Source organism: Gasterosteus aculeatus, chromosome 13, assembly GCF_964276395.1.
Source record: "Gasterosteus aculeatus chromosome 13, fGasAcu3.hap1.1, whole genome shotgun sequence".
Classification (NCBI taxonomy): domain Eukaryota; kingdom Metazoa; phylum Chordata; class Actinopteri; order Perciformes; family Gasterosteidae; genus Gasterosteus; species Gasterosteus aculeatus.
The window spans coordinates 1,055,001-1,075,970 of NC_135701.1; the positions used below are offsets into that span (position 1 = coordinate 1,055,001).

Consider the following 20,970-nt stretch of genomic DNA (forward strand, 5'->3'; position numbering starts at 1 on the left):
TGATCTGAGCACAATGGATTAGCAGTCCATCATCTTAACCACTCGGCCACCTCGTCCTATTTCTTTTGTTTTCATAGGATGATTAGATAATTGTCAATATTGTAGCATGTTTTTCATGTTCCTGGGAAGTTTGTAAAGGCGTTAAATGCAGGGGGGCACTTAGGTCAAGTACACAAGTTTGCATTATGTGTTGGGGAATTAGCTCAAATGGTAGAGCGCTCGCTTAGCATGCGAGAAGTAGCGGGATCAACGCCCGCATTCTCCACTAAAACTTAATTAATTTTGTGCCTGCGAATAGTGGAAAATGACCAGATTGATAAACAACTGCTGCACAATCGAAATCAGCAGGATGCACCTGCGTGTCGTTGCAAAATGACTCGTTGAATGCATCAATGCGGTTTTCTTGACGACATTTCTGCAAACACTGACATGGTAAGAGAGCATCAGGTAAATTCGACGAGAATGGAATTCGAACCCATGCGTGCAGAGCACAATGGTTTAGCAGTCCATCATCCTAACCACTCGGCCACCTCGTCCTATTTCTTTTGTTTTCATGGGATGATTAAATGAATGTCAATATTGTAGGATGTTTTTCATATTCCTGGGAAGTTTGTAAAGGCGTTAAATGCAGGGGGGCACTTAGGTCAAGTACACAAGTTTGCATTATGTGTTGGGGAATTAGCTTAAATGGTAGAGCGCTCGCTTAGCATGCGAGAAGTAGCGGGATCAACGCCCGCATTCTCCACTAAAACTTAATTAATTTTGTGCCTGCGAATAGTGAAAAATGACCAGATTGATAAACAACTGCTGCACAATCGAAATCAGCAGGATGCACCTGCGTGTCGTTGCAAAATGACTCGTTGAATGCATCAATGCGGTTTTCTTGACGACATTTCTGCAAACACTGACATGGTAAGAGAGCATCAGGTAAATTCGACGAGAATGGAATTCGAACCCATGCGTGCAGAGCACAATGGTTTAGCAGTCCATCATCCTAACCACTCGGCCACCTCGTCCTATTTCTTTTGTTTTCATGGGATGATTAAATGAATGTCAATATTGTAGGATGTTTTTCATATTCCTGGGAAGTTTGTAAAGGCGTTAAATGCAGGGGGGCACTTAGGTCAAGTACACAAGTTTGCATTATGTGTTGGGGAATTAGCTTAAATGGTAGAGCGCTCGCTTAGCATGCGAGAAGTAGCGGGATCAAAGCCCGCATTCTCCACTAAAACTTAATTAATTTTGTGCCTGCGAATAGTGGAAAATGACCAGATTGATAAACAACTGCTGCACAATCGAAATCAGCAGGATGCACCTGCGTGTCGTTGCAAAATGACTCGTTGAATGCATCAATGAGGTTTTCTTGACGATCTGAGCCTTTCTCCAAACACTGACATGGTAAGCGAGCATCAGGTAAATGCAACGAGAATGGGATTCGAACCCATGCGTGCAGAGCACAATGGATTAGCAGTCCATTGCCTTAACCACTCGGCCACCTCGTCCTATTTCTTTTGTTTTCATAAGATGATTAGATAATTGTCAATATTGTAGCATGTTTTTCATGTTCCTGGGAATTTTGTAAAGGCGTTAAATGCAGGGGGGCACTTAGGTCAAGTACACAAGTTTGCATTATGTGTTGGGGAATTAGCTCAAATGGTAGAGCGCTCGCTTAGCATGCGAGAAGTAGCGGGATCAACGCCCGCATTCTCCACTAAAACTTAATTAATTTTGTGCCTGCGAATAGTGGAAAATGACCAGATTGATAAACAACTGCTGCACAATCGAAATCAGCAGGATGCACCTGCATGTCGTTGCAAAATCACTCGTTGAATGCATCAATGCGGTTTTCTTGACGACATTTCTGCAAACACTGACATGGTAAGAGAGCATCAGGTAAATTCGACGAGAATGGAATTCGAACCCATGCGTGCAGAGCACAATGGTTTAGCAGTCCATCATCTTAACCACTCGGCCACCTCGTCCTATTTCTTTTGTTTTCATGGGATGATTAAATGAATGTCAATATTGTAGGATGTTTTTCATATTCCTGGGAAGTTTGTAAAGGCGTTAAATGCAGGGGGGCACTTAGGTCAAGTACACAAGTTTGCATTATGTGTTGGGGAATTAGCTTAAATGGTAGAGCGCTCGCTTAGCATGCGAGAAGTAGCGGGATCAATGCCCGCATTCTCCACCAAAGCTTAATTAATTATGTGCCTGTGATTAATGGAAAACGACCAGATTTGTAAACAAACATTGCTCACTTTGAATCAGCAGGATGCACTAACTTGTCATTGCAAAAGGACTTGTTGAATGGCATTAATGTGGTTTTTCTTGATGATCTGAGCACAATGGATTAGCAGTCCATCATCTTAACCACTCGGCCACCTCGTCCTATTTCTTTTGTTTTCATAGGATGATTAGATAATTGTCAATATTGTAGCATGTTTTTCATGTTCCTGGGAAGTTTGTAAAGGCGTTAAATGCAGGGGGGCACTTAGGTCAAGTACACAAGTTTGCATTATGTGTTGGGGAATTAGCTCAAATGGTAGAGCGCTCGCTTAGCATGCGAGAAGTAGCGGGATCAACGCCCGCATTCTCCACTAAAACTTAATTAATTTTGTGCCTGCGAATAGTGGAAAATGACCAGATTGATAAACAACTGCTGCACAATCGAAATCAGCAGGATGCACCTGCATGTCGTTGCAAAATCACTCGTTGAATGCATCAATGCGGTTTTCTTGACGACATTTCTGCAAACACTGACATGGTAAGAGAGCATCAGGTAAATTCGACGAGAATGGAATTCGAACCCATGCGTGCAGAGCACAATGGTTTAGCAGTCCATCATCTTAACCACTCGGCCACCTCGTCCTATTTCTTTTGTTTTCATGGGATGATTAAATGAATGTCAATATTGTAGGATGTTTTTCATATTCCTGGGAAGTTTGTAAAGGCGTTAAATGCAGGGGGGCACTTAGGTCAAGTACACAAGTTTGCATTATGTGTTGGGGAATTAGCTTAAATGGTAGAGCGCTCGCTTAGCATGCGAGAAGTAGCGGGATCAACGCCCGCATTCTCCACTAAAACTTAATTAATTTTGTGCCTGCGAATAGTGGAAAATGACCAGATTGATAAACAACTGCTGCACAATCGAAATCAGCAGGATGCACCTGCGTGTCGTTGCAAAATGACTCGTTGAATGCATCAATGAGGTTTTCTTGACGATCTGAGCCTTTCTCCAAACACTGACATGGTAAGCGAGCATCAGGTAAATGCGACGAGAATGGGATTCGAACCCATGCGTGCAGAGCACAATGGATTAGCAGTCCATCGCCTTAACCACTCGGCCACCTCGTCCTACTGCATTTGTTTTCTTAGGATGATTAGATAATTGTCAATATTGTTGAATGTTTTTCATGTTCCTGGGAAGTTTGTAAAGGCGTTAAATGCAGGGGGGCACTTAGGCCAAGTAAACTAATTTTCATTTCGAGTTGGGGGATTAGCTCAAATGGTAGAGCTTAGCATGCGAGAAGTAGCGGGATCAATGCCCGCATTCTCCACCAAAGCTTAATTAATTATGTGCCTGTAATTAATGGAAAACGACCAGATTTGTAAACAAACATTGCTCATTTTGAATCAGCAGGATGCACCAACGTGTCATTGCAAAAGGACTTGTTGAATGGCATTAATGTGTTTTTTCTTGATGATCTGAGCACAATGGATTAGCAGTCCATCATCTTAACCACTCGGCCACCTCGTCCTATTTCTTTTGTTTTCATAGGATGATTAGATAATTGTCAATATTGTAGCATGTTTTTCATGTTCCTGGGAAGTTTGTAAAGGAGTTAAATGCAGGGGGGCACTTAGGTCAAATACACAAGTTTGCATTATGTGTTGGGGAATTAGCTCAAATGGTAGAGCGCTCGCTTAGCATGCGAGAAGTAGCGGGATCAACGCCCGCATTCTCCACTAAAACTTAATTAATTTTGTGCCTGCGAATAGTGGAAAATGACCAGATTGATAAACAACTGCTGCACAATCGAAATCAGCAGGATGCACCTGCGTGTCGTTGCAAAATCACTCGTTGAATGCATCAATGAGGTTTTCTTGATGATCTGAGCACAATGGATTAGCAGTCCATCATCTTAACCACTCGGCCACCTCGTCCTATTTCTTTTGTTTTCATAGGATGATTAGATAATTGTCAATGCATCAATGCATCAATGAGGTTTTCTTGACGATCTGAGCCTTTCTCCAAACACTGACATGGTAAGCGAGCATCAGGTAAATGCGACGAGAATGGGATTCGAACCCATGCGTGCAGAGCACAATGGATTAGCAGTCCATCGCCTTAACCACTCGGCCACCTCGTCCTACTGCCTTTGTTTTCTTAGGATGATTAGATAATTGTCAATATTGTAGAATGTTTTTCATGTTCCTGGGAAGTTTGTAAAGGCGTTAAATGCAGGGGGGCACTTAGGCCAAGTACACAAATTTTCATTTCGAGTTGGGGGAATAGCTCAAATGGTAGAGTTTAGCATGCGAGAAGTAGCGGGATCAATGCCCGCATTCTCCACCAAAGCTTAATTAATTATGTGCCTGTAATTAATGGAAAACGACCAGATTTGTAAACAAACATTGCTCACTTTGAATCAGCAGGATGCACCAACGTGTCATTGCAAAAGGACTTGTTGAATGGCATTAATGTGTTTTTTCTTGATGATCTGAGCACAATGGATTAGCAGTCCATCATCTTAACCACTCGGCCACCTCGGCCTATTTCTTTTGTTTTCATAAGATGATTAGATAATTGTCAATATTGTAGCATGTTTTTCATGTTCCTGGGAATTTTGTAAAGGCGTTAAATGCAGGGGGGCACTTAGGTCAAGTACACAAGTTTGCATTATGTGTTGGGGAATTAGCTCAAATGGTAGAGCGCTCGATTAGCATGCGAGAAGTAGCGGGATCAACGCCCGCATTCTCCACTAAAACTTAATTAATTTTGTGCCTGCGAATAGTGGAAAATGACCAGATTGATAAACAACTGCTGCACAATCGAAATCAGCAGGATGCACCTGCGTGTCGTTGCAAAATGACTCGTTGAATGCATCAATGAGGTTTTCTTGACGATCTGAGCCTTTCTCCAAACACTGACATGGTAAGCGAGCATCAGGTAAATGCGACGAGAATGGGATTCGAACCCATGCGTGCAGAGCACAATGGATTAGCAGTCCATCGCCTTAACCACTCGGCCACCTCGTCCTACTGCCTTTGTTTTCTTAGGATGATTAGATAATTGTCAATATTGTAGAATGTTTTTCATGTTCCTGGGAAGTTTGTAAAGGCGTTAAATGCAGGGGGGCACTTAGGCCAAGTACACAAATTTTCATTTCGAGTTGGGGGATTAGCTCAAATGGTAGAGCTTAGCATGCGAGAAGTAGCGGGATCAATGCCCGCATTCTCCACCAAAGCTTAATTAATTATGTGCCTGTAATTAATGGAAAACGACCAGATTTGTAAACAAACATTGCTCACTTTGAATCAGCAGGATGCACCAACGTGTCATTGCAAAAGGACTTGTTGAATGGCATAAATGTGGTTTTTCTTGATGATCTGAGCACAATGGATTAGCAGTCCATCATCTTAACCACTCGGCCACCTCGTCCTATTTCTTTTGTTTTCATAGGATGATTAGATAATTGTCAATATTGTAGCATGTTTTTCATGTTCCTGGGAAGTTTGTAAAGGCGTTAAATGCAGGGGGGCACTTAGGTCAAGTACACAAGTTTGCATTATGTGTTGGGGAATTAGCTCAAATGGTAGAGCGCTCGCTTAGCATGCGAGAAGTAGCGGGATCAACGCCCGCATTCTCCACTAAAACTTAATTAATTTTGTGCCTGCGAATAGTGGAAAATGACCAGATTGATAAACAACTGCTGCACAATCGAAATCAGCAGGATGCACCTGCGTGTCGTTGCAAAATGACTCGTTGAATGCATCAATGCGGTTTTCTTGACGACATTTCTGCAAACACTGACATGGTAAGAGAGCATCAGGTAAATTCGACGAGAATGGAATTCGAACCCATGCGTGCAGAGCACAATGGTTTAGCAGTCGATCATCTTAACCACTCGGCCACCTCGTCCTATTTCTTTTGTTTTCATGGGATGATTAAATGAATGTCAATATTGTAGGATGTTTTTCATATTCCTGGGAAGTTTGTAAAGGCGTTAAATGCAGGGGGGCACTTAGGTCAAGTACACAAGTTTGCATTATGTGTTGGGGAATTAGCTTAAATGGTAGAGCGCTCGCTTAGCATGCGAGAAGTAGCGGGATCAACGCCCGCATTCTCCACTAAAACTTAATTAATTTTGTGCCTGCGAATAGTGGAAAATGACCAGATTGATAAACAACTGCTGCACAATCGAAATCAGCAGGATGCACCTGCGTGTCGTTGCAAAATGACTCGTTGAATGCATCAATGAGGTTTTCTTGACGATCTGAGCCTTTCTCCAAACACTGACATGGTAAGCGAGCATCAGGTAAATGCAACGAGAATGGGATTCGAACCCATGCGTGCAGAGCACAATGGATTAGCAGTCCTTTGCCTTAACCACTCGGCCACCTCGTCCTATTTCTTTTGTTTTCATAGGATGATTAGATAATTGTCAATATTGTAGCATGTTTTTCATGTTCCTGGGAAGTTTGTAAAGGCGTTAAATGCAGGGGGGCACTTAGGTCAAGTACACAAGTTTGCATTATGTGTTGGGGAATTAGCTCAAATGGTAGAGCGCTCGCTTAGCATGCGAGAAGTAGCGGGATCAACGCCCGCATTCTCCACTAAAACTTAATTAATTTTGTGCCTGCGAATAGTGGAAAATGACCAGATTGATAAACAACTGCTGCACAATTGAAATCAGCAGGATGCACCTGCGTGTCGTTGCAAAATGACTCGTTGAATGCATCAATGAGGTTTTCTTGACGATCTGAGCCTTTCTCCAAACACTGACATGGTAAGCGAGCATCAGGTAAATGCGACGAGAATGGGATTCGAACCCATGCGTGCAGAGCACAATGGTTTAGCAGTCCATCATCTTAACCACTCGGCCACCTCGTCCTATTTCTTTTGTTTTCATGGGATGATTAAATGAATGTCAATATTGTAGCATGTTTTTCATATTCCTGGGAAGTTTGTAAAGGCGTTAAATGCAGGGGGGCACTTAGGTCAAGTACACAAGTTTGCATTATGTGTTGGGGAATTAGCTCAAATGGTAGAGCGCTCGCTTAGCATGCGAGAAGTAGCGGGATCAACGCCCGCATTCTCCACTAAAACTTAATTAATTTTGTGCCTGCGAATAGTGGAAAATGACCAGATTGATAAACAACTGCTGCACAATCGAAATCAGCAGGATGCACCTGCGTGTCGTTGCAAAATGACTCGTTGAATGCATCAATGAGGTTTTCTTGACGATCTGAGCCTTTCTCCAAACACTGACATGGTAAGCGAGCATCAGGTAAATGCGACGAGAATGGGATTCGAACCCATGCGTGCAGAGCACAATGGATTAGCAGTCCATCGCCTTAACCACTCGGCCACCTCGTCCTATTTCTTTTGTTTTCATGGGATGATTAAATGAATGTCAATATTGTAGGATGTTTTTCATATTCCTGGGAAGTTTGTAAAGGCGTTAAATGCAGGGGGGCACTTAGGTCAAGTACACAAGTTTGCATTATGTGTTGGGGAATTAGCTTAAATGGTAGAGCGCTCGCTTAGCATGCGAGAAGTAGCGGGATCAACGCCCGCATTCTCCACTAAAACTTAATTAATTTTGTGCCTGCGAATAGTGAAAAATGACCAGATTGATAAACAACTGCTGCACAATCGAAATCAGCAGGATGCACCTGCGTGTCGTTGCAAAATGACTCGTTGAATGCATCAATGCGGTTTTCTTGACGACATTTCTGCAAACACTGACATGGTAAGAGAGCATCAGGTAAATTCGACGAGAATGGAATTCGAACCCATGCGTGCAGAGCACAATGTTTTAGCAGTCCATCATCCTAACCACTCGGCCACCTCGTCCTATTTCTTTTGTTTTCATGGGATGATTAAATGAATGTCAATATTGTAGGATGTTTTTCATATTCCTGGGAAGTTTGTAAAGGCGTTAAATGCAGGGGGGCACTTAGGTCAAGTACACAAGTTTGCATTATGTGTTGGGGAATTAGCTTAAATGGTAGAGCGCTCGCTTAGCATGCGAGAAGTAGCGGGATCAACGCCCGCATTCTCCACTAAAACTTAATTAATTTTGTGCCTGCGAATAGTGGAAAATGACCAGATTGATAAACAACTGCTGCACAATCGAAATCAGCAGGATGCACCTGCGTGTCGTTGCAAAATGACTCGTTGAATGCATCAATGAGGTTTTCTTGACGATCTGAGCCTTTCTCCAAACACTGACATGGTAAGCGAGCATCAGGTAAATGCAACGAGAATGGGATTCGAACCCATGCGTGCAGAGCACAATGGATTAGCAGTCCATTGCCTTAACCACTCGGCCACCTCGTCCTATTTCTTTGGTTTTCATAGGATGATTAGATAATTGTCAATATTGTAGCATGTTTTTCATGTTCCTGGGAAGTTTGTAAAGGCGTTAAATGCAGGGGGGCACTTAGGTCAAGTACACAAGTTTGCATTATGTGTTGGGGAATTAGCTCAAATGGTAGAGCGCTCGCTTAGCATGCGAGAAGTAGCGGGATCAACGCCCGCATTCTCCACTAAAACTTAATTAATTTTGTGCCTGCGAATAGTGGAAAATGACCAGATTGATAAACAACTGCTGCACAATCGAAATCAGCAGGATGCACCTGCGTGTCGTTGCAAAATGACTCGTTGAATGCATCAATGAGGTTTTCTTGACGATCTGAGCCTTTCTCCAAACACTGACATGGTAAGCGAGCATCAGGTAAATGCGACGAGAATGGGATTCGAACCCATGCGTGCAGAGCACAATGGATTAGCAGTCCATCGCCTTAACCACTCGGCCACCTCGTCCTACTGCCTTTGTTTTCTTAGGATGATTAGATAATTGTCAATATTGTAGAATGTTTTTCATGTTCCTGGGAAGTTTGTAAAGGCGTTAAATGCAGGGGGGCACTTAGGCCAAGTACACAAATTTTCATTTCGAGTTGGGGGAATAGCTCAAATGGTAGAGTTTAGCATGCGAGAAGTAGCGGGATCAATGCCCGCATTCTCCACCAAAGCTTAATTAATTATGTGCCTGTGATTAATGGAAAACGACCAGATTTGTAAACAAACATTGCTCACTTTGAATCAGCAGGATGCACCAACGTGTCATTGCAAAAGGACTTGTTGAATGGCATTAGTGTGTTTTTTCTTGATGATCTGAGCACAATGGATTAGCAGTCCATCATCTTAACCACTCGGCCACCTTGTCCTATTTCTTTTGTTTTCATAAGATGATTAGATAATTGTCAATATTGTAGCATGTTTTTCATGTTCCTGGGAATTTTGTAAAGGCGTTAAATGCAGGGGGGCACTTAGGTCAAGTACACAAGTTTGCATTATGTGTTGGGGAATTAGCTCAAATGGTAGAGCGCTCGCTTAGCATGCGAGAAGTAGCGGGATCAACGCCCGCATTCTCCACTAAAACTTAATTAATTTTGTGCCTGCGAATAGTGGAAAATGACCAGATTGATAAACAACTGCTGCACAATCGAAATCAGCAGGATGCACCTGCATGTCGTTGCAAAATCACTCGTTGAATGCATCAATGCGGTTTTCTTGACGACATTTCTGCAAACACTGACATGGTAAGAGAGCATCAGGTAAATTCGACGAGAATGGAATTCGAACCCATGCGTGCAGAGCACAATGGTTTAGCAGTCCATCATCTTAACCACTCGGCCACCTCGTCCTATTTCTTTTGTTTTCATGGGATGATTAAATGAATGTCAATATTGTAGGATGTTTTTCATATTCCTGGGAAGTTTGTAAAGGCGTTAAATGCAGGGGGGCACTTAGGTCAAGTACACAAGTTTGCATTATGTGTTGGGGAATTAGCTTAAATGGTAGAGCGCTCGCTTAGCATGCGAGAAGTAGCGGGATCAACGCCCGCATTCTCCACTAAAACTTAATTAATTTTGTGCCTGCGAATAGTGGAAAATGACCAGATTGATAAACAACTGCTGCACAATCGAAATCAGCAGGATGCACCTGCGTGTCGTTGCAAAATGACTCGTTGAATGCATCAATGAGGTTTTCTTGACGATCTGAGCCTTTCTCCAAACACTGACATGGTAAGCGAGCATCAGGTAAATGCGACGAGAATGGGATTCGAACCCATGCGTGCAGAGCACAATGGATTAGCAGTCCATCGCCTTAACCACTCGGCCACCTCGTCCTACTGCCTTTGTTTTCTTAGGATGATTAGATAATTGTCAATATTGTAGAATGTTTTTCATGTTCCTGGGAAGTTTGTAAAGGCGTTAAATGCAGGGGGGCACTTAGGCCAAGTACACAAATTTTCATTTCGAGTTGGGGGAATAGCTCAAATGGTAGAGTTTAGCATGCGAGAAGTAGCGGGATCAATGCCCGCATTCTCCACCAAAGCTTAATTAATTATGTGCCTGTAATTAATGGAAAACGACCAGATTTGTAAACAAACATTGCTCACTTTGAATCAGCAGGATGCACCAACGTGTCATTGCAAAAGGACTTGTTGAATGGCATTAATGTGTTTTTTCTTGATGATCTGAGCACAATGGATTAGCAGTCCATCATCTTAACCACTCGGCCACCTCGGCCTATTTCTTTTGTTTTCATAAGATGATTAGATAATTGTCAATATTGTAGCATGTTTTTCATGTTCCTGGGAATTTTGTAAAGGCGTTAAATGCAGGGGGGCACTTAGGTCAAGTACACAAGTTTGCATTATTTGTTGGGGAATTAGCTCAAATGGTAGAGCGCTCGATTAGCATGCGAGAAGTAGCGGGATCAACGCCCGCATTCTCCACTAAAACTTAATTAATTTTGTGCCTGCGAATAGTGGAAAATGACCAGATTGATAAACAACAGCTGCACAATCGAAATCAGCAGGATGCACCTGCGTGTCGTTGCAAAATGACTCGTTGAATGCATCAATGAGGTTTTCTTGATGATCTGAGCACAATGGATTAGCAGTCCATCATCTTAACCACTCGGCCACCTCGTCCTATTTCTTTTGTTTTCATAGGATGATTAGATAATTGTCAATATTGTAGCATGTTTTTCATGTTCCTGGGAAGTTTGTAAAGGAGTTAAATGCAGGGGGGCACTTAGGTCAAATACACAAGTTTGCATTATGTGTTGGGGAATTAGCTCAAATGGTAGAGCGCTCGCTTAGCATGCGAGAAGTAGCGGGATCAACGCCCGCATTCTCCACTAAAACTTAATTAATTTTGTGCCTGCGAATAGTGGAAAATGACCAGATTGATAAACAACTGCTGCACAATCGAAATCAGCAGGATGCACCTGCGTGTCGTTGCAAAATGACTCGTTGAATGCATCAATGAGGTTTTCTTGACGATCTGAGCCTTTCTCCAAACACTGACATGGTAAGCGAGCATCAGGTAAATGCGACGAGAAAGGGATTCGAACCCATGCGTGCAGAGCACAATGGATTAGCAGTCCATCGCCTTAACCACTCGGCCACCTCGTCCTACTGCCTTTGTTTTCTTAGGATGATTAGATAATTGTCAATATTGTAGAATGTTTTTCATGTTCCTGGGAAGTTTGTAAAGGCGTTAAAAGCAGGGGGGCACTTAGGCCAAGTACACAAATTTTCATTTCGAGTTGGGGGAATAGCTCAAATGGTAGAGTTTAGCATGCGAGAAGTAGCGGGATCAATGCCCGCATTCTCCACCAAAGCTTAATTAATTATGTGCCTGTAATTAATGGAAAACGACCAGATTTGTAAACAAACATTGCTCATTTTGAATCAGCAGGATGCACCAACGTGTCATTGCAAAAGGACTTGTTGAATGGCATTAATGTGTTTTTTCTTGATGATCTGAGCACAATGGATTAGCAGTCCATCATCTTAACCACTCGGCCACCTCGTCCTATTTCTTTTGTTTTCATAGGATGATTAGATAATTGTCAATATTGTAGCATGTTTTTCATGTTCCTGGGAAGTTTGTAAAGGCGTTAAATGCAGGGGGGCACTTAGGTCAAGTACACAAGTTTGCATGATGTGTTGGGGAATTAGCTCAAATGGTAGAGCGCTCGCTTAGCATGCGAGAAGTAGCGGGATCAACGCCCGCATTCTCCACTAAAACTTAATTAATTTTGTGCCTGCGAATAGTGGAAAATGACCAGATTGATAAACAACTGCTGCACAATCGAAATCAGCAGGATGCACCTGCGTGTCGTTGCAAAATGACTCGTTGAATGCATCAATGAGGTTTTCTTGACGATCTGAGCCTTTCTCCAAACACTGACATGGTAAGCGAGCATCAGGTAAATGCGACGAGAATGGGATTCGAACCCATGCGTGCAGAGCACAATGGATTAGCAGTCCATCGCCTTAACCACTCGGCCACCTCGTCCTACTGCCTTTGTTTTCTTAGGATGATTAGATAATTGTCAATATTGTAGAATGTTTTTCATGTTCCTGGGAAGTTTGTAAAGGCGTTAAATGCAGGGGGGCACTTAGGCCAAGTACACAAATTTTCATTTCGAGTTGGGGGATTAGCTCAAATGGTAGAGCTTAGCATGCGAGAAGTAGCGGGATCAATGCCCGCATTCTCCACCAAAGCTTAATTAATTATGTGCCTGTAATTAATGGAAAACGACCAGATTTGTAAACAAACATTGCTCACTTTGAATCAGCAGGATGCACCAACGTGTCATTGCAAAAGGACTTGTTGAATGGCATTAATGTGGTTTTTCTTGATGATCTGAGCACAATGGATTAGCAGTCCATCATCTTAACCACTCGGCCACCTCGTCCTATTTCTTTTGTTTTCATGGGATGATTAAATGAATGTCAATATTGTAGCATGTTTTTCATATTCCTGGGAATTTTGTAAATGCGTTAAATGCAGGGGGGCACTTAGGTCAAGTACACAAGTTTGCATTATGTGTTGGGGAATTAGCTCAAATGGTAGAGCGCTCGCTTAGCATGCGAGAAGTAGCGGGATCAACGCCCGCATTCTCCACTAAAACTTAATTAATTTTGTGCCTGCGAATAGTGGAAAATGACCAGATTGATAAACAACTGCTGCACAATCGAAATCAGCAGGATGCACCTGCGTGTCGTTGCAAAATGACTCGTTGAATGCATCAATGCGGTTTTCTTGACGACATTTCTGCAAACACTGACATGGTAAGAGAGCATCAGGTAAATTCGACGAGAATGGAATTCGAACCCATGCGTGCAGAGCACAATTGTTTAGCAGTCCATCATCTTAACCACTCGGCCACCTCGTCCTATTTCTTTTGTTTTCATGGGATGATTAAATGAATGTCAATATTGTAGGATGTTTTTCATATTCCTGGGAAGTTTGTAAAGGCGTTAAATGCAGGGGGGCACTTAGGTCAAGTACACAAGTTTGCATTATGTGTTGGGGAATTAGCTTAAATGGTAGAGCGCTCGCTTAGAATGCGAGAAGTAGCGGGATCAACGCCCGCATTCTCCACTAAAACTTAATTAATTTTGTGCCTGCGAATAGTGGAAAATGACCAGATTGATAAACAACTGCTGCACAATCGAAATCAGCAGGATGCACCTGCGTGTCGTTGCAAAATGACTCGTTGAATGCATCAATGAGGTTTTCTTGACGATCTGAGCCTTTCTCCAAACACTGACATGGTAAGCGAGCATCAGGTAAATGCAACGAGAATGGGATTCGAACCCATGCGTGCAGAGCACAATGGATTAGCAGTCCATTGCCTTAACCACTCGGCCACCTCGTCCTACTGCCTTTATTTTCATAGGATGATTAGATAATTGTCAATATTGTAGAATGTTTTTCATGTTCCTGGGAAGTTTGTAAAGGCGTTAAATGCAGGGGGGCACTTAGGCCAAGTACACAAATTTTCATTTCGAGTTGGGGGATTAGCTCAAATGGTAGAGTTTAGCATGCGAGAAGTAGCGGGATCAATGCCCGCATTCTCCACCAAAGCTTAATTAATTATGTGCCTGTAATTAATGGAAAACGACCAGATTTGTAAACAAACGTTGCTCACTTTGAATCAGCAGGATGCACCAACGTGTCATTGCAAAAGGACTTGTTGAATGGCATTAATGTAATTTTTCTTGATGATCTGAGCACAATGGATTAGCAGTCCATCATCTTAACCACTCGGCCACCTTGTCCTATTTCTTTTGTTTTCATAAGATGATTAGATAATTGTCAATATTGTAGCATGTTTTTCATGTTCCTGGGAATTTTGTAAAGGCGTTAAATGCAGGGGGGCACTTAGGTCAAGTACACAAGTTTGCATTATGTGTTGGGGAATTAGCTCAAATGGTAGAGCGCTCGCTTAGCATGCGAGAAGTAGCGGGATCAACGCCCGCATTCTCCACTAAAACTTAATTAATTTTGTGCCTGCGAATAGTGGAAAATGACCAGATTGATAAACAACTGCTGCACAATCGAAATCAGCAGGATGCACCTGCATGTCGTTGCAAAATCACTCGTTGAATGCATCAATGCGGTTTTCTTGACGACATTTCTGCAAACACTGACATGGTAAGAGAGCATCAGGTAAATTCGACGAGAATGGAATTCGAACCCATGCGTGCAGAGCACAATGGTTTAGCAGTCCATCATCTTAACCACTCGGCCACCTCGTCCTATTTCTTTTGTTTTCATGGGATGATTAAATGAATGTCAATATTGTAGGATGTTTTTCATATTCCTGGGAAGTTTGTAAAGGCGTTAAATGCAGGGGGGCACTTAGGTCAAGTACACAAGTTTGCATTATGTGTTGGGGAATTAGCTTAAATGGTAGAGCGCTCGCTTAGCATGCGAGAAGTAGCGGGATCAACGCCCGCATTCTCCACTAAAACTTAATTAATTTTGTGCCTGCGAATAGTGGAAAATGACCAGATTGATAAACAACTGCTGCACAATCGAAATCAGCAGGATGCACCTGCGTGTCGTTGCAAAATGACTCGTTGAATGCATCAATGAGGTTTTCTTGACGATCTGAGCCTTTCTCCAAACACTGACATGGTAAGCGAGCATCAGGTAAATGCGACGAGAATGGGATTCGAACCCATGCGTGCAGAGCACAATGGATTAGCAGTCCATCGCCTTAACCACTCGGCCACCTCGTCCTACTGCCTTTGTTTTCTTAGGATGATTAGATAATTGTCAATATTGTAGAATGTTTTTCATGTTCCTGGGAAGTTTGTAAAGGCGTTAAATGCAGGGGGGCACTTAGGCCAAGTACACAAATTTTCATTTCGAGTTGGGGGAATAGCTCAAATGGTAGAGTTTAGCATGCGAGAAGTAGCGGGATCAATGCCCGCATTCTCCACCAAAGCTTAATTAATTATGTGCCTGTAATTAATGGAAAACGACCAGATTTGTAAACAAACATTGCTCACTTTGAATCAGCAGGATGCACCAACGTGTCATTGCAAAAGGACTTGTTGAATGGCATTAATGTGTTTTTTCTTGATGATCTGAGCACAATGGATTAGCAGTCCATCATCTTAACCACTCGGCCACCTCGGCCTATTTCTTTTGTTTTCATAAGATGATTAGATAATTGTCAATATTGTAGCATGTTTTTCATGTTCCTGGGAATTTTGTAAAGGCGTTAAATGCAGGGGGGCACTTAGGTCAAGTACACAAGTTTGCATTATTTGTTGGGGAATTAGCTCAAATGGTAGAGCGCTCGATTAGCATGCGAGAAGTAGCGGGATCAACGCCCGCATTCTCCACTAAAACTTAATTAATTTTGTGCCTGCGAATAGTGGAAAATGACCAGATTGATAAACAACAGCTGCACAATCGAAATCAGCAGGATGCACCTGCGTGTCGTTGCAAAATGACTCGTTGAATGCATCAATGAGGTTTTCTTGATGATCTGAGCACAATGGATTAGCAGTCCATCATCTTAACCACTCGGCCACCTCGTCCTATTTCTTTTGTTTTCATAGGATGATTAGATAATTGTCAATATTGTAGCATGTTTTTCATGTTCCTGGGAAGTTTGTAAAGGAGTTAAATGCAGGGGGGCACTTAGGTCAAATACACAAGTTTGCATTATGTGTTGGGGAATTAGCTCAAATGGTAGAGCGCTCGCTTAGCATGCGAGAAGTAGCGGGATCAACGCCCGCATTCTCCACTAAAACTTAATTAATTTTGTGCCTGCGAATAGTGGAAAATGACCAGATTGATAAACAACTGCTGCACAATCGAAATCAGCAGGATGCACCTGCGTGTCGTTGCAAAATGACTCGTTGAATGCATCAATGAGGTTTTCTTGATGATCTGAGCACAATGGATTAGCAGTCCATCATCTTAACCACTCGGCCACCTCGTCCTATTTCTTTTGTTTTCGTAGGATGATTAGATAATTGTCAATATTGTAGCATGTTTTTCATGTTCCTGGGAATTTTGTAAAGGCGTTAAATGCAGGGGGGCACTTAGGTCAAGTACACAAGTTTGCATTATGTGTTGGGGAATTAGCTCAAATGGTAGAGCGCTCGCTTAGCATGCGAGAAGTAGCGGGATCAACGCCCGCATTCTCCACTAAAACTTAATTAATTTTGTGCCTGCGAATAGTGGAAAATGACCAGATTGATAAACAACTGCTGCACAATCGAAATCAGCAGGATGCACCTGCGTGTCGTTGCAAAATGACTCGTTGAATGCATCAATGAGGTTTTCTTGACGATCTGAGCCTTTCTCCAAACACTGACATGGTAAGCGAGCATCAGGTAAATGCGACGAGAAAGGGATTCGAACCCATGCGTGCAGAGCACAATGGATTAGCAGTCCATCGCCTTAACCACTCGGCCACCTCGTCCTACTGCCTTTGTTTTCTTAGGATGATTAGATAATTGTCAATATTGTAGAATGTTTTTCATGTTCCTGGGAAGTTTGTAAAGGCGTTAAAAGCAGGGGGGCACTTAGGCCAAGTACACAAATTTTCATTTCGAGTTGGGGGAATAGCTCAAATGGTAGAGTTTAGCATGCGAGAAGTAGCGGGATCAATGCCCGCATTCTCCACCAAAGCTTAATTAATTATGTGCCTGTAATTAATGGAAAACGACCAGATTTGTAAACAAACATTGCTCATTTTGAATCAGCAGGATGCACCAACGTGTCATTGCAAAAGGACTTGTTGAATGGCATTAATGTGTTTTTTCTTGATGATCTGAGCACAATGGATTAGCAGTCCATCATCTTAACCACTCGGCCACCTCGTCCTATTTCTTTTGTTTTCATAGGATGATTAGATAATTGTCAATATTGTAGCATGTTTTTCATGTTCCTGGGAAGTTTGTAAAGGCGTTAAATGCAGGGGGGCACTTAGGTCAAGTACACAAGTTTGCATGATGTGTTGGGGAATTAGCTCAAATGGTAGAGCGCTCGCTTAGCATGCGAGAAGTAGCGGGATCAACGCCCGCATTCTCCACTAAAACTTAATTAATTTTGTGCCTGCGAATAGTGGAAAATGACCAGATTGATAAACAACTGCTGCACAATCGAAATCAGCAGGATGCACCTGCGTGTCGTTGCAAAATGACTCGTTGAATGCATCAATGAGGTTTTCTTGACGATCTGAGCCTTTCTCCAAACACTGACATGGTAAGCGAGCATCAGGTAAATGCGACGAGAATGGGATTCGAACCCATGCGTGCAGAGCACAATGGATTAGCAGTCCATCGCCTTAACCACTCGGCCACCTCGTCCTACTGCCTTTGTTTTCTTAGGATGATTAGATAATTGTCAATATTGTAGAATGTTTTTCATGTTCCTGGGAAGTTTGTAAAGGCGTTAAATGCAGGGGGGCACTTAGGCCAAGTACACAAATTTTCATTTCGAGTTGGGGGATTAGCTCAAATGGTAGAGCTTAGCATGCGAGAAGTAGCGGGATCAATGCCCGCATTCTCCACCAAAGCTTAATTAATTATGTGCCTGTAATTAATGGAAAACGACCAGATTTGTAAACAAACATTGCTCACTTTGAATCAGCAGGATGCACCAACGTGTCATTGCAAAAGGACTTGTTGAATGGCATTAATGTGGTTTTTCTTGATGATCTGAGCACAATGGATTAGCAGTCCATCATCTTAACCACTCGGCCACCTCGTCCTATTTCTTTTGTTTTCATGGGATGATTAAATGAATGTCAATATTGTAGCATGTTTTTCATATTCCTGGGAATTTTGTAAATGCGTTAAATGCAGGGGGGCACTTAGGTCAAGTACACAAGTTTGCATTATGTGTTGGGGAATTAGCTCAAATGGTAGAGCGCTCGCTTAGCATGCGAGAAGTAGCGGGATCAACGCCCGCATTCTCCACTAAAACTTAATTAATTTTGTGCCTGCGAATAGTGGAAAATGACCAGATTGATAAACAACTGCTGCACAATCGAAATCAGCAGGATGCACCTGCGTGTCGTTGCAAAATGACTCGTTGAATGCATCAATGCGGTTTTCTTGACGACATTTCTGCAAACACTGACATGGTAAGAGAGCATCAGGTAAATTCGACGAGAATGGAATTCGAACCCATGCGTGCAGAGCACAATTGTTTAGCAGTCCATCATCTTAACCACTCGGCCACCTCGTCCTATTTCTTTTGTTTTCATGGGATGATTAAATGAATGTCAATATTGTAGGATGTTTTTCATATTCCTGGGAAGTTTGTAAAGGCGTTAAATGCAGGGGGGCACTTAGGTCAAGTACACAAGTTTGCATTATGTGTTGGGGAATTAGCTTAAATGGTAGAGCGCTCGCTTAGAATGCGAGAAGTAGCGGGATCAACGCCCGCATTCTCCACTAAAACTTAATTAATTTTGTGCCTGCGAATAGTGGAAAATGACCAGATTGATAAACAACTGCTGCACAATCGAAATCAGCAGGATGCACCTGCGTGTCGTTGCAAAATGACTCGTTGAATGCATCAATGAGGTTTTCTTGACGATCTGAGCCTTTCTCCAAACACTGACATGGTAAGCGAGCATCAGGTAAATGCAACGAGAATGGGATTCGAACCCATGCGTGCAGAGCACAATGGATTAGCAGTCCATTGCCTTAACCACTCGGCCACCTCGTCCTACTGCCTTTATTTTCATAGGATGATTAGATAATTGTCAATATTGTAGAATGTTTTTCATGTTCCTGGGAAGTTTGTAAAGGCGTTAAATGCAGGGGGGCACTTAGGCCAAGTACACAAATTTTCATTTCGAGTTGGGGGATTAGCTCAAATGGTAGAGTTTAGCATGCGAGAAGTAGCGGGATCAATGCCCGCATTCTCCACCAAAGCTTAATTAATTATGTGCCTGTAATTAATGGAAAACGACCAGATTTGTAAACAAACGTTGCTCACTTTGAATCAGCAGGATGCACCAACGTGTCATTGCAAAAGGACTTGTTGAATGGCATTAATGTAATTTTTCTTGATGATCTGAGCACAATGGATTAGCAGTCCATCATCTTAACCACTCGGCCACCTCGTCCTATTTCTTTTGTTTTCATAGGATGATTAGATAATTGTCAATATTGTAGCATGTTTTTCATGTTCCTGGGAAGTTTGTAAAGGCGTTAAATGCAGGGGGGCACTTAGGTCAAGTACACAAGTTTGCATTATGTGTTGGGGAATTAGCTCAAATGGTAGAGAGCTCGCTTAGCATGCGAGAAGTAGCGGGATCAACGCCCGCATTCTCCACTAAAACTTAATTAATTTTGTGCCTGCGAATAGTGGAAAATGACCAGATTGATAAACAACTGCTGCACAATCGAAATCAGCAGGATGCACCTGCGTGTCGTTGCAAAATGACTCGTTGAATGCATCAATGCGGTTTTCTTGACGACATTTCTGCAAACACTGACATGGTAAGAGAGCATCAGGTAAATTCGACGAGAATGGAATTCGAACCCATGCGTGCAGAGCACAATGGTTTAGCAGTCCATCATCTTAACCACTCGGCCACCTCGTCCTATTGCTTTTGTTTTCATGGGATGATTAAATGAATGTCAATATTGTAGGATGTTTTTCATATTCCTGGGAAGTTTGTAAAGGCGTTAAATGCAGGGGGGCACTTAGGTCAAGTACACAAGTTTGCATTATGTGTTGGGGAATTAGCTTAAATGGTAGAGCGCTCGCTTAGCATTCGAGAAGTAGCGGGATCAACGCCCGCATTCTCCACTAAAACTTAATTAATTTTGTGCCTGCGAATAGTGGAAAATGACCAGATTGATAAACAACTGCTGCACAATCGAAATCAGCAGGATGCACCTGCGTGTCGTTGCAAAATGACTCGTTGAATGCATCAATGAGGTTTTCTTGACGATCTGAGCCTTTCTCCAAACACTGACATGGTAAGCGAGCATCAGGTAAATGCAACGAGAATGGGATTCGAACCCATGCGTGCAGAGCACAATGGATTAGCAGTCCATTGCCTTAACCACTCGGCCACCTCGTCCTACTGCCTTTATTTTCATAGGATGATTAGATAATTGTCAATATTGTAGAATGTTTTTCATGTTCCTGGGAAGTTTGTAAAGGCGTTAAATGCAGGGGGGCACTTAGGCCAAGTACACAAATTTTCATTTCGAGTTGGGGGATTAGCTCAAATGGTAGAGTTTAGCATGCGAGAAGTAGCGGGATCAATGCCCGCATTCTCCACCAAAGCTTAATTAATTATGTGCCTGTAATTAATGGAAAACGACCAGATTTGTAAACAAACGTTGCTCACTTTGAATCAGCAGGATGCAC

At 42.5% G+C, this 20,970-nt stretch overlaps 23 non-coding genes across 23 annotated transcripts; all 23 read right to left on the bottom strand.

Annotated features, from left to right (window-relative positions):
* Positions 1-1,420: 1,420 nt before the first annotated feature.
* trnas-gcu (transfer RNA serine (anticodon GCU)) lies at positions 1,421-1,502 on the bottom strand. Its single transcript has one exon. It is a non-coding gene; the product is annotated as a tRNA-Ser (tRNA).
* A 398-nt stretch (positions 1,503-1,900) lies between these two features.
* On the bottom strand, positions 1,901-1,982 carry trnas-gcu (transfer RNA serine (anticodon GCU)). Its single transcript has one exon. It is a non-coding gene; the product is annotated as a tRNA-Ser (tRNA).
* Positions 1,983-2,789: 807 nt separating this feature from the next.
* trnas-gcu (transfer RNA serine (anticodon GCU)) lies at positions 2,790-2,871 on the bottom strand. Its single transcript has one exon. It is a non-coding gene; the product is annotated as a tRNA-Ser (tRNA).
* Positions 2,872-3,275: 404 nt separating this feature from the next.
* Positions 3,276-3,357, bottom strand: trnas-gcu (transfer RNA serine (anticodon GCU)). The gene has a single exon. It is a non-coding gene; the product is annotated as a tRNA-Ser (tRNA).
* A 934-nt stretch (positions 3,358-4,291) lies between these two features.
* trnas-gcu (transfer RNA serine (anticodon GCU)) lies at positions 4,292-4,373 on the bottom strand. The gene has a single exon. It is a non-coding gene; the product is annotated as a tRNA-Ser (tRNA).
* Positions 4,374-5,180: 807 nt separating this feature from the next.
* On the bottom strand, positions 5,181-5,262 carry trnas-gcu (transfer RNA serine (anticodon GCU)). The gene has a single exon. It is a non-coding gene; the product is annotated as a tRNA-Ser (tRNA).
* A 1,287-nt stretch (positions 5,263-6,549) lies between these two features.
* On the bottom strand, positions 6,550-6,631 carry trnas-gcu (transfer RNA serine (anticodon GCU)). The gene has a single exon. It is a non-coding gene; the product is annotated as a tRNA-Ser (tRNA).
* A 404-nt stretch (positions 6,632-7,035) lies between these two features.
* trnas-gcu (transfer RNA serine (anticodon GCU)) lies at positions 7,036-7,117 on the bottom strand. Its single transcript has one exon. It is a non-coding gene; the product is annotated as a tRNA-Ser (tRNA).
* A 404-nt stretch (positions 7,118-7,521) lies between these two features.
* On the bottom strand, positions 7,522-7,603 carry trnas-gcu (transfer RNA serine (anticodon GCU)). The gene has a single exon. It is a non-coding gene; the product is annotated as a tRNA-Ser (tRNA).
* An 884-nt stretch (positions 7,604-8,487) lies between these two features.
* Positions 8,488-8,569, bottom strand: trnas-gcu (transfer RNA serine (anticodon GCU)). Its single transcript has one exon. It is a non-coding gene; the product is annotated as a tRNA-Ser (tRNA).
* A 404-nt stretch (positions 8,570-8,973) lies between these two features.
* Positions 8,974-9,055, bottom strand: trnas-gcu (transfer RNA serine (anticodon GCU)). Its single transcript has one exon. It is a non-coding gene; the product is annotated as a tRNA-Ser (tRNA).
* Positions 9,056-9,856: 801 nt separating this feature from the next.
* trnas-gcu (transfer RNA serine (anticodon GCU)) lies at positions 9,857-9,938 on the bottom strand. Its single transcript has one exon. It is a non-coding gene; the product is annotated as a tRNA-Ser (tRNA).
* A 404-nt stretch (positions 9,939-10,342) lies between these two features.
* Positions 10,343-10,424, bottom strand: trnas-gcu (transfer RNA serine (anticodon GCU)). Its single transcript has one exon. It is a non-coding gene; the product is annotated as a tRNA-Ser (tRNA).
* A 1,214-nt stretch (positions 10,425-11,638) lies between these two features.
* On the bottom strand, positions 11,639-11,720 carry trnas-gcu (transfer RNA serine (anticodon GCU)). Its single transcript has one exon. It is a non-coding gene; the product is annotated as a tRNA-Ser (tRNA).
* An 807-nt stretch (positions 11,721-12,527) lies between these two features.
* On the bottom strand, positions 12,528-12,609 carry trnas-gcu (transfer RNA serine (anticodon GCU)). Its single transcript has one exon. It is a non-coding gene; the product is annotated as a tRNA-Ser (tRNA).
* A 1,287-nt stretch (positions 12,610-13,896) lies between these two features.
* trnas-gcu (transfer RNA serine (anticodon GCU)) lies at positions 13,897-13,978 on the bottom strand. The gene has a single exon. It is a non-coding gene; the product is annotated as a tRNA-Ser (tRNA).
* An 801-nt stretch (positions 13,979-14,779) lies between these two features.
* Positions 14,780-14,861, bottom strand: trnas-gcu (transfer RNA serine (anticodon GCU)). The gene has a single exon. It is a non-coding gene; the product is annotated as a tRNA-Ser (tRNA).
* Positions 14,862-15,265: 404 nt separating this feature from the next.
* Positions 15,266-15,347, bottom strand: trnas-gcu (transfer RNA serine (anticodon GCU)). Its single transcript has one exon. It is a non-coding gene; the product is annotated as a tRNA-Ser (tRNA).
* Positions 15,348-16,968: 1,621 nt separating this feature from the next.
* trnas-gcu (transfer RNA serine (anticodon GCU)) lies at positions 16,969-17,050 on the bottom strand. Its single transcript has one exon. It is a non-coding gene; the product is annotated as a tRNA-Ser (tRNA).
* An 807-nt stretch (positions 17,051-17,857) lies between these two features.
* Positions 17,858-17,939, bottom strand: trnas-gcu (transfer RNA serine (anticodon GCU)). The gene has a single exon. It is a non-coding gene; the product is annotated as a tRNA-Ser (tRNA).
* A 1,287-nt stretch (positions 17,940-19,226) lies between these two features.
* Positions 19,227-19,308, bottom strand: trnas-gcu (transfer RNA serine (anticodon GCU)). The gene has a single exon. It is a non-coding gene; the product is annotated as a tRNA-Ser (tRNA).
* An 801-nt stretch (positions 19,309-20,109) lies between these two features.
* On the bottom strand, positions 20,110-20,191 carry trnas-gcu (transfer RNA serine (anticodon GCU)). Its single transcript has one exon. It is a non-coding gene; the product is annotated as a tRNA-Ser (tRNA).
* Positions 20,192-20,595: 404 nt separating this feature from the next.
* Positions 20,596-20,677, bottom strand: trnas-gcu (transfer RNA serine (anticodon GCU)). The gene has a single exon. It is a non-coding gene; the product is annotated as a tRNA-Ser (tRNA).
* Positions 20,678-20,970: the final 293 nt, after the last annotated feature.